Source organism: Nicotiana sylvestris, chromosome 8 (genome assembly GCF_000393655.2).
Source record: "Nicotiana sylvestris chromosome 8, ASM39365v2, whole genome shotgun sequence".
Lineage (NCBI taxonomy): Eukaryota > Viridiplantae > Streptophyta > Magnoliopsida > Solanales > Solanaceae > Nicotiana > Nicotiana sylvestris.
The window spans coordinates 139442134-139453999 of NC_091064.1; positions in this window are offsets into that span (position 1 = coordinate 139442134).

Below are 11866 nucleotides of genomic sequence, written 5' to 3' on the forward strand. Positions count from 1 at the left end.
GACCTCATTTTATTTTAAGTTTGGCTCAATCCTTATAATTCGAGGAGTGTTGTTTAGCTAAATTCCATGGCCCTCACAAATTGTAAACGCAAAATTGTTCTAGGCACATTAGTTTAATAATATTACCTTTCTAAACTCGGGTGTGCATTTCATGTGACCCAAATCAAATCCCAAAACGTTGAATAAAATATGTTTAGGATTGCGGGTGCATTTCATGTGGCGCAATCCAAAGAAATGTTTTAAACGACGTTCAATCTTCTTTAAATTAAGTAAAAACGGCTAAAAGGTTAAAATCGGCACATAGGTTCATAATTGATTAAAATCAGATAATTAAGCCGAATATAACAGTTAAGCGACCGTGCTAGAACCACGGAACTTGGGAATGCCTAATACCTTCTCCCGGGTTAACAAAATTCTTTACTCGGATTTCTGGTTCGCGGATTGTTAAACAGAGTCATATTTTCCTCGATTCGGGATTCCACCGGTGACTTGGGACACCATAAATCATCCCAAGTGGTGACTCTGAATTTTAATAAAATAATCCCGTTTCGATTGTCCTTTAATTGGAAAAACTCCCTTACATGCTATATCCTCTTCCGGGGGTGTAGGGTAAAAAAGGAGGTGTGACAGCTCTGGCCATTCTACTGGGGATCGAACCCAGAATCTCTGGTTCAGGGTTCAAGAATTCTAGCTTAGAATAATTGTTATAGTTGGTTTTATCCATTATTTGATTTTGCTACATGATTTGGACCTAATGTGCTAATTGATTGCTTTTACCGCTTTGATATTCCGTGAATTGTATATAAACTATTGCGAATCCCCTCCCCTCTCTGAGTCTTCTAAATCATGAATAAGTGTGCACTTCGTGTGACTTCTTTTCTGTTAGAGTCATATCCCAAATTTTGAACGAGGTTCGGACAATTTGCAAAGCCAGTGAAGCTTCTGTATTCCCAGTACGCTGCCCCCCCGGCTCGAGCTGTCCGCTCGGGTAAGCCAGGTCTAGAACAATAAACCCAGGTTTTGAACCTAGTATAACAAGACCTCATGCCGGATCTCTAGTACGAGCGTTTGCTTGCATCACATGCATTTGACTTTGGAAACTCAACACAGGGGTTGGGTCCGTCTAGGACAGGTGCACCCGAAACAAAAGACCATCCTGATGCATCCTACTTGCTACTTGTGCATTTATTTGCTTTGGACATGCATGCTGACCAGCTTATGAATATTGGGAAAAGTTGAGGAAAGAGAAATAGAAGTATGAGGGCTGAAGAGAGTTAATCGCCTCTTCTAAAAAATCAATGTCCAAATAGTGTCGAAACCCTGCCGAGTTTTTGAGAAAATAAAAACAAAAAAAGAGGAAAAGCAAAAGTTGGTGTTTTCAAAATTAGTTTTATTTGCCAATGAAATGAAAAAAAAACAGTCTTGTTTTCAAATAAAAAATAGTTTGTTTTATTTGCCCGAACTACGCCAGTTTGATTCTCACAGGGTGTGAGATACGTAGGCAACCCCCATCGGTTCCAACTTTCTTTTTTGCGAAAGTAGCCAAAAGAACAAAAAATTTACTTTAATTTGAAAATAATTAGGGTGATGCCATTCTTGTTAGAAATAGCCGAATGTCCCTAAAAGGGCACCGGAAGGCTGTTTTTGCAAGAACAACCACTTTTGGTCACTTTTAAAGGTTTTGGCTGGTTAGCTGACACAGCCTTAAAATCTTTGTTTTCGAAGTGCTGAAGGGCCGTGTTGGAAAGGCCGGATGTTTTGTTTAAAATTCTGAAAGATGGTCATTTATCTTAAGTCAAAACGAGTCATGATTTTCTTTTAATTAAAATCACCTTAATAAATGTGCAGGATGAGCACAAATCAAAATGAACCTTTCTTAGTCCGTAAAGAGGTCCCTTTGGAGCTACATATGTGGTGGCATGATTTGGGGGGCGACAACAGGAAAGTTGTGACAAAAGCATTGGGCGGTCTTATTGGGCTCTTGAAGGTCAAGCCCAGAAAAGACGTGATTGAGGCCTTGATACTATTTTGGGACCCAGCACATAATGTGTTCCACTTCGCTGATTTCGAGTTAACTCCTATACTAGAAGAGATAGTAGGCTATGCTGGTTTCGAAGGGAATCTCAGAAGTCAATACCCAGTAGCACCAAGAACAGTGACCCCCCACAAATTTTTGGATTTGTTAAGCATCAGTCGGGACATCCGAGATGGAAATCTGGCCAAAGGATTTTGTACCTTCTACTTTTTGTATCGACATTACGGGAATCCCCGTGGCTTCGAAACACCAGATACCGGTCTTACTCATATGGGAAATCAAGACAAGTGGGAAGCTCAAAGAGGATTAGCTTTCATAGTGGCGTTCTTGGGTATCTTGGTTTGCCCGAGAAAAGATGGGAACATAGAGATGGGGCTAGTAGGGATAGCCGACTTTATGATGAAAAAGGAAAATGAGACTATAGTGCCGCTGATTTTGGTAGAAATTTACCAAGCTCTCACTCTCTGTCGAGAAGGAGCGAAGTTTTTTGAAGGGTGCAATATACTGTTACAAATATGGATGGAGGAACACCTTTGCCACCATCCCTACTACTTGAATTGCGGCATGAGTGGCCTTGAGTGCATGAAAAACATGAAAAGCGAGTAGAGGGTTATGAGTTTCCGGATGGTACGGAAGCATGGCATGCTCATTTGAGATCTTTCACCGCAAATAAGACCGAATGGATATTCGGGTGGCTCTTGGTCAACGAAGCAATCTATATGTCGGCTGAGGTGTGTTTCTTGTTGTTGCTGGGTCTTCGGAGTATCCAGCCTTATGCTCTGCACAGAGTCTTACGCCAGTTAGGCCGATACCAGACCATCCCACAATGAAGATTTGAGTCGGCAAGTCATTGAGTTAGATGCAAAAGCTGCCTTCCTAGAAGAGAAAGTGCGCCGGATTTGGCATCAGTTCAGATTCTTAGGGCCTAATACTCAAGTACGAGACCTATCCAGAGGCGAGGTGGAGCCTAGTTATACTACTTGGTATGGTAAAAGATCCCAAACACAACATGAACCTGACAGGCCCGCAAAAAGGCCCAATGTCCAACAATTTATCGATGGAGCACAAGTGCAATGGGACTGACTGACCAAAGAAAACGAGTACAGGGCTACCATAAGCAAATTGGAAAAGTAAGTCAGAGAACTTCAATTCGAGAATAGCTTGCAAGTCGCGGCAGATGAAGGAGAAAAGAAAAAGCTAGCCAAAGAAAATGAGGCCCTTCGAGCTCAAATTCAGAAAATGAAAGTAGCAGCAGAAAATCCAGCCCGAAGCTACAGAGATGAAAAACTCATAGCTAACCTGAGGCAGAAAGTAAATGACTATAGTTTTGATTTGAACAAAGCAGAAAGTGAACTAGCCAAGGCTCGAAAGCAATTGGATAAAAACGCAGATGAACGAGTACGCCTGGTTAAGCAATTGAGAGAAAGGTATGACGATGAGGTCGCAGGGTTAAAGAAAAGGGTCATCGCCACGGAAAACAAAATGATCAAACAGGCAAAAGACTTCAAAGTTGAAAGGGAACATTGTTATACAGCATTGGTGCAATTAGAAATAGATTTGCAACAACTTCATAAGCAAAATCATGCGGCCGAGCAAACTTTGGAAGTCAGGGCCCAGCAGATTGGGCGTTTGTTACAAGAAATGGGCGCCATAAGAGAGAGAATTAGAAGCATCACCGACTACATCATTATGAAGTTCCAGATTTGTAAGGATATGACCTGCACTACCTTCTTTGAAGCAGTAATAATATTTGTTAAACAGATAATGAACGACTTGGATCGATTTCAAAGGGAGCTTGCATATAGGCCCGTGGCGAGACCGAATGATGTCCCTCGGGCACCAGGAGCATTGATGTATTCATGATTTTTTTTCGCTTGAGTCTTCATTTCCCTTTTGTTAAGCATCTGTCAGTCATGTTGAGTTTTTCCTTCTGCTAGAGTCCGTCAAATTGTTTTTGAGTTTGTATTTTCTTCTGTTGGAATATGATATCTATTTTCGGAGTCTGTATTTCATCTTTGCATCGAAATCTGTTAGTCTTTTAGAAGTTGCTAGTTTTGAGTTTTGTAATGGAAGCATTTGTTTTTTATATGAAAACTGAAAATCCCAAAAATGTTTTATTTCGCACTTATCTCCAAGAACTATGCTTGGTCTGATTCATGCGGGGTCATGATATGTAGGCAATCTCCATAGGATGTGACCGTAAAAAAGAGAGAGAAAGAAAATAAGAGGAAAAACAAGAGAGTAAAGAAAAGGAAAGAGTGGAAAAACAAGAGAGAAAAGAGAGAAAATAAGAAATCAAGAGAGAGTAAAAACAAAGAGAGAATAGAGGCACGAATGAAAGGAAATGAAAGAAAAGGGGGAAGTTTGCAATTAAAAAGAAAGAAAAGACTGGGATGACGCATGCAACCGATCAAATACATAATAGAGACGGTTAACTATTTAGGTGCATTCATGCCCGATGTGTGGTTGCCAATCTGTTAAAGCCTAATCGCTAACAAGGTTGTTATTTGATGTATTAAGTCCAGGCAGGTGGTTAGTTGATTGGCATTTTGGCAACTCACTCCTACAACACCCGATCGAAAGACAGGCTAAATATGGCCAACCAGGAACCGGAAACAAGTATTGTCGACCCATCGAAAGAGGTGGAAGAAATGGATGTTAATGCGATGAGGGAAGAAATGTATAAGCTAAAGCAGCAGATGGCTGAAATGTACCAAGCCTGGGCAAATAGGCATCCACCACCGGCTTATCCCGCCAATCCTGCTTACATCCCACCATCAGCCCAACTTCTGGAGCCTCCCACTGTGAACTCATCTCCAGCCTTTCCTCTCTACCAACAATGCCATGGCGCCACTTCCCATACTTCTCAAGCTCCACCACCCAAACACGTCCCATACCCTCCCCCACCAATTACACCTATTTTTGAGGCACCTCCGCCTGCTGCATTACACCGATCTTCCAGTGAACCCCTGTTCCAAACTCACTACAACCAGTACTATCCCCCTAAACCCACCTTCAAAGTTCCAGAACCATATCCTTACACCCCTTATCTTGATATCCCGGCAGAGACCGAGAAACCGCCCAAAAATCCCGAGCATGAAGAGATGATCAGAAAGGTTAAAAGCTTAGAGCAATCGTTCCAAGATATGAGGGGGCTAGGAGGTCAAGTGAGTGTGGCCTATAGAGATTTATGTCTATTCTCAGATTTTCAGTTGCCAGCGGGGTTCAAAATGCCCAAGTTTGATCTGTACGATGGGCATGGTGACCCAGTGGCACACTTGAGAGGATTTTGTAGTAAAATGAGAGGAGCAGGTGGAAGGGATGAATTGCTTAGAGCATATTTCAGCCAAAGTCTGAATGGATCGGCTTTAGAATGGTATACCAGACAAGACCACAACAGGTGGTACACATGGGACGATTTGGCCCAAGCCTTCGCCTGCCATTTTTAGTACAACCTCGAAATTATCGCAGATCGTCTGTAGTTGACAAAGCTGGAAAAGAAGCCTGGTGAGAGCTTCAGGGAATATGGATTCCGCTGGAGATAGCAAGCAGCGAGGGTTGACCCTCCGATGAAAGAAAGCGAGATGGTTGACTATTTCTTGCAGGCTTTGGAACCCACTTATTTTGGTCACTTGGTGTCAGCAGTAGGTAAGTCCTTTAATGAAGTCGTGAAAATGGGAGGCATGGTTGAAAAGAGACTCAAGTCCAACAAGATCATGAGTTATTCAGCAATCAATGTGACCACTCAGGCCATTCAAAATGGTACCGGGGGTGTGCTCGGGAAGAAGAAGAAGGAGGACGCTACAACAATTGAGTCGGGAGCTTGGGTTGGATCCAGGAACCTTCCCCGTTACTACAACCAGCCGCGACCCTATCCCCAAACTTACACCCACACTCCATATAACCCACCACAACACTATTACCCACCGCAAGATCCCCATTTTTCTGTCCATCACACACAAATCTATACCCAACCTCCCGCTCATGCACAATGGCATGTGCCAGCTCCACAAAACTCATACCAATCTCCACAAAATAACTATCCACCCCCAAAGGCCTACAAAAATCCTCCCGGAACAGGTTTTCGACCCAATCAAGCCTTTAAGAATGAAAGATTGCAGAAGCAGAAGACTTTCACTCCATTGGGAGAATCATATGCTAGTCTATTCCACAGACTGAGACAGTTGGGTATGTTGAATCCGATCGAGGATAAATTGTCGAATCCCCATCCCAGAAATCTTGACCGCTCGGTGAGTTGTGAGTATTGTTCAGGGGCCCCGGGACGTGACACAGAGAAATGCTGGAAATTGAAAACAGCCATTCAAGAACTCATTGACACCAATCGGATTGAGGTCCAAGCTCCGGAGGCACCCAATATCAATCAGAATCCCTTGCTAGCCCATCATGAAACAAATATGATTGAGATAATGCATAGGGTAGGGGAGCCTAAGAAGCCTTCGCAGACCGTCATGATGATTCGGGCTAGTGAAGCCAGGACATTTGAAAAGTCAACCAGTGAGAAGTCTGTGATCAAGTTGAACAGGGCAAAAAATGAACCATCTGTGGAGGTCAAGAGGGGGTCCTCAAGTGACATTGCAGGAAAACATGAAAAAGCAAAAGTGGTCGTGCCGGGAGTGATGAACAAGCCCGTGATAATTGTGAAGGGCGTCCCCACAGATCTTGTCATTATCAAACCAGTAACTCAATAACCGATAGTTGACAGCAAGGCAATCCCATGGAATTATGAACGAGTGACCGTGACTTACAAAGGGAAAGAGGTTAAAGAAGAAGTGTGTGAGACTCATGGTTTGACTCGATCGGGGAGATGCTTTGCCCCCGAAGAGTTGAGAAAAGCTAAGACCTCAAAAGATAATCCAGTGTTGGTGAAGAAAGCGGTGACTGAGGAAGAAGCATAGGAGTTCTTGAGAAAAATGAAAGTGCAGGACTATTCCATTGTGGAGCAGTTGAGGAAAACACCGGCTCAGATTTCATTATTGTCATTATTGATCCATTCCGATGAGCACCGTCAAGCTTTGATGAAGATATTGAACGAGGCTCACGTTCCTGACAAAATCTCAGTAAACCACTTGGAAAAGATATCTAACAAGATATTTGAGGTAAACAGAGTCACTTTTTCTGATGATGAGTTGCCCGTGGAGGGTACCGAGCACAATAGAGCCCTCTATCTGATGGTGAAATGCGAAGATTCTGTGGTTACTTGGGTACTGGTTGACAATGGGTCTAGCGTGAACATTTGTCCTCTCTCCACATTGAACAAGATGCAAGTGGAGGATGAAAGAATTCACACGAAAAATATTTGCATTCGGGGATTCGACGGTGGGGGTAAGGATTCAGTCGGGGACAGTGCTTGAGCTCACAATAGGGCTAGTTGAATTTATTATGGAATTCCAAGTGCTCGATGTGGCTGTTTCGTACAATCTACTGTTGGGATGACCCTGGATCCATGTGGCCAAAGCAGTCCCGCCTACTCTGCATCAAATGGTCAAATTTAAATGGGATCGATAGGAAATTGTTGTACACGGCGAAGGTAATTTGTGTGTGCCCAATGGTGCCATTGTTCCATTCATAGAGGTTGACGATGACAAGGGACCATGGGTTTATCAGGTTTTCGACACAGTACCGGTAGAGAAAATTCCGGAAGGAAAGTGCGTTCCAAATCCAAAGATGGTTGCGGCATCAGTTATGGTAGCTGTTGAAATGTTGAAAAATGGTTTCGTAGCGGGCAAGGGTTTGGGTGCATATCTGCAAGGTATTGTGCAACTAGTTTCTCTTCCAAAGAATCTGGATACTTTTGGTATGGGGTTCAAGCCTACCGTTGCAGATGTGAGAAGAGCTAGAAAAATGAAACAGAAAGTATGGGCATTGCCAAAGCCAATCCCACGTCTGTCCAGATCATTCGTCAGGTCGGGTATTAGAAAGCAACTATTGTCAAAAGTTCCTGGATCACTGATTGGTGCCGATGGAGACTTGGAGAATTGGTTCGAAAAGTTATTCGCTGAGGTTAACATGGTTCAGGCTGGGGAAGGGTCCAGCAGGGCAGATGTGCAATTCGTGGGACCACGTGCAAAAGTCAACAACTGGGAAGCTACTCCTCTTCCTACCCAGAGGGAGTCTTGGTAGTGGGTTTTGATTTTCTTTTAGTTGTCTGGATTATTCCAGGGTCTGTAATTCATATTATGTTCCGTCCAGTTGGATGTGTTAAAACCCTATTATCTTTATATTCAACGAAATGCAATTGTTCCTTTCCCTTCATTTCTTCTAATTTTATTTTGTTTTCTTCTTTTGTACAGTTCTTTTTATGCTGATATCAATGACATGACATGCATGAGGAATCTTCGGCCCAGTTTTAAAAGCCAATCTAACTCTAAAATAATAATACAAGAAATTGAGTGTGATGACGAGTTGGAATTTGATGATGCTGAGGTCTATGAAGAAATTAGTAAGGAACTAAGTCATTTTGAGGAAAAGCCCAAACCTAATTTGAACGATACAGAAGCAGTTAACCTAGGGGACCAAGATAATGTCCGTGAAACCAAAATAAGTGTCCATCTGGAACCTAAACTCAGGGAGGAGATAATTAAAGCACTGTTCGAATACAAAGATGTTTTTGCATGGTCCTATGACGACATGCCAGGCCTAAGCACTGATTTAGTGGTCCACAAGTTGCCTACTAACCCGGCATTCCCTCCTGTAAAAAAGAAGCTGAGGAAGTTCAAAACAGATATGAGTGTAAAGATCAAGGAAGAGGTTACCAAGCAGTTCGATGCCAAAGTCATTCGGGTCACCCGGTATCCCACCTGGTTAGCCAATGTTGTGCCTGTACCGAAGAATGATGACAAGACCAGGGTGTGTGCTGACTATCGGGATCTCAACAAGGCAAGTCCAAAAGACAATTTCCCATTGCCGAACATCCATATCTTGATCGATAATTGTGCCAAACATGAGATTGGTTATTTTGTAGATTGTTACGCGGGTTATCATCATATCTTAATGGACGAGGAAGATGCAGAAAAGACGGCATTCATCACGTCGTGGGGAACGTACTACTATCAGGTCATGCCATTTGGCTTGAAGAATGTTGGGGAAACCTACATGAGGGCAATGACAACAATATTCCATGATATGATACACCAGGAAATCGAGGTGTATGTGGATGATGTGATCGTGAAGTCTAGAAAGCAGTCTGACCATGTCAGGGATCTGAAGAAGTTCTTCCGAAGGCTTCGTAGGTACAATCTCAAGCTTAATCCTGCAAAATGTTCTTTTGGGGTAACATCTGGAAAGTTGTTGGGGTTCGTAGTCAGCCGCTGAGGCATTGAACTGGATCCATCGAAAGTCAAAGCCATCCAGGAATTGCCACCTCCGAGGAACAAGACCGAGATGATGAGTTTGTTGGGGAGATTGAATTATATCAGCAGGTTCATCGCTCAGCTCACGACAACTTGCGAGCCTATCTTCAAACTATTAAAGAAAGACGCTGCGGTCAAATGGACAGACGAATATCAGGAAGCGTTTGACAAGATAAAGGGGTATTTGTCAAATCCACCCGTGTTGGTCCCACCAGAACCGGGGCGACCTTTGATTCTATATTTGATGGTTTTGGACAATTCATTCAGCTGTGTATTGGGTCAATATGACATCACCGGCAGGAAGGAGCAGGCCATATATTATCTCAACAAGAAGTTCACATTTTACGAGGTTAAGTACACTCAGCTCGAGAGGACGTGTTGCGCCCTAACTTGGGTGGCATAGAAGCTGAAACATTATTTGTCATTATATACTACTTACCTCATATCTCGCTTGGATCCATTAAAGTATCTCTTTCAGAAGCCTATGCCCACAGGGAGGCTCGCAAAGTGGCAGATCCTGCTCACAGAGTTTGACATTATCTATGTGACTCAAACTGCAATGAAGGCACAGGCCTTGACGGACCATTTGGCCGAGAACCCGGTTGATGAAGATTATGAACCTCTGAAAACTTATTTCCCTGATGAATAGGTGATGTACATTGATGAGTTGGAACAAGTTGAGAAGACGAGATGGAAACTTTTCTTTGATGGGGCTGCAAACATGAAGGGCGTGGGGATAGGAGCAGTACTTATTTCTAAAATAGGGCAGCACTACCCTGTTATGGCTCAACTTCGTTTTTACTGCACCAACAACATGGCTGAGTACGAGGCATGCATTCTGGGTTTGAGGTTGGCTGTGGATATGGGTGTCCAGGAAGTCTTGGTCTTGGGCGACTCGGACCTCCTGGTGCACCAACAGGGAGAATGGGAAACACAAGATTTAAAACTCATACCATACAGGCAATGTTTGCATGATCTTTGTCAGCGGTTTCAGTCAATAGAATTCAGGGATATCCCAAGGATCCATAATGAAGTCACCGATGCTTTGGCTACTTTGGCATCAATGTTACACCATCCAGATAAGGCTTATGTGGACCCTTTGCAGATCCAGGTCCGTGATCAGCATGCTTACTGTAATATGTTAAAAGCAGAACTTGATGGGGAGCCATGGTTCCATGATATCAAAGAATACCTCCGGATGGGGGTATATCCGGTACAGGCCACAAGTGATCAGAAAAGAATAATTCGGCGATTGGAAAGCGGATATTTCTTCAATGGAGGGGTGTTATACAAAAGAACTCCAGATCTTGGATTGCTAAGATGCATAGATGCCAGACAGGCCACCGATATCATGACTGAGGTACACTCCTGAATTTATGGACCGCATATGAGTGGATACGTTCTGGCAAAGAAGATTCTCCGAGCAGGTTATTACTGGCTCACTATGGAGCGAGATTGCATCGGTTTTGTGCGCAAGTGTCATCAATGCCAGGTGCACGGAGATTTGATTCATTCCTCACCATCTGAATTACATACAATGTCGGCACCATGGCCCTTTGTTGCTTGGGGCATGGATGTCATTAGGCCAATCAAGCTAGCAGCATCAAACGGACACAGGTTTATTCTGGTAGCCATTGATTATTTTACCAAGTGGGTTGAAGCGAAAACTTTCAAATCCGTGACCAAGAAAGCAGTGGTCTGTTTTGTGCATTCAAATATCATCTATCGGTTTGGGGTTCCAAAGGTAATCATCACGGACAATGGTGCTAATCTCAACAGTCATCTGATGACAGAGACATGTTAGCAGTTTATGATTATACATTGCAATTCCACCCCGTACCACCCTAAGGTGAATGGAGCAGTCGAGGCAGCCAATAAGAACATAAAGAAGATACTGCGGAAAATGGTGGAAGGGTCCAGACAATGGCATGAGAAGTTACCTTTTGCATTGTTGGGTTATCGCACTACTGTTTGTACTTTAGTAGGGGCCACTCCTTATTTGTTATTGTATGTAATACCCGCAGAAATTGAAATCCCATCCCTTCGGATTGTCGCTGAGGAAGAAATTGATGACGCTGAATGGGTCAAAACCCGCTTGGAGCAATTAAGTTTAATTGATGAAAAGAGATTGGCAGCAGTATGTCACGGCCAATTGTATCAACAGAGAATAGCGAGAGCATATAACAAGAAGGTACGTCCATGGAAGTTCAAAGTGGGTCAGTTAGTGTTGAGACGTATCTTGCCTCATCAGGCTGAAGCAAAAGGAAAGTTCTCCCCAAACTGGCATGGGCCATTTGTCGTAACTAGAGTGTTGTCCAATGACGCGTTATATTTGACAGATGTAGAAGGGAAATGTGTGGAAATGGTTATCAATTCCGACGCAATCAAGAGATACTATGTATGATTTCTTTGTTTGGTTGTACTTGTTTGTATTTGGCATATTTTGAAGATTGAAATGACG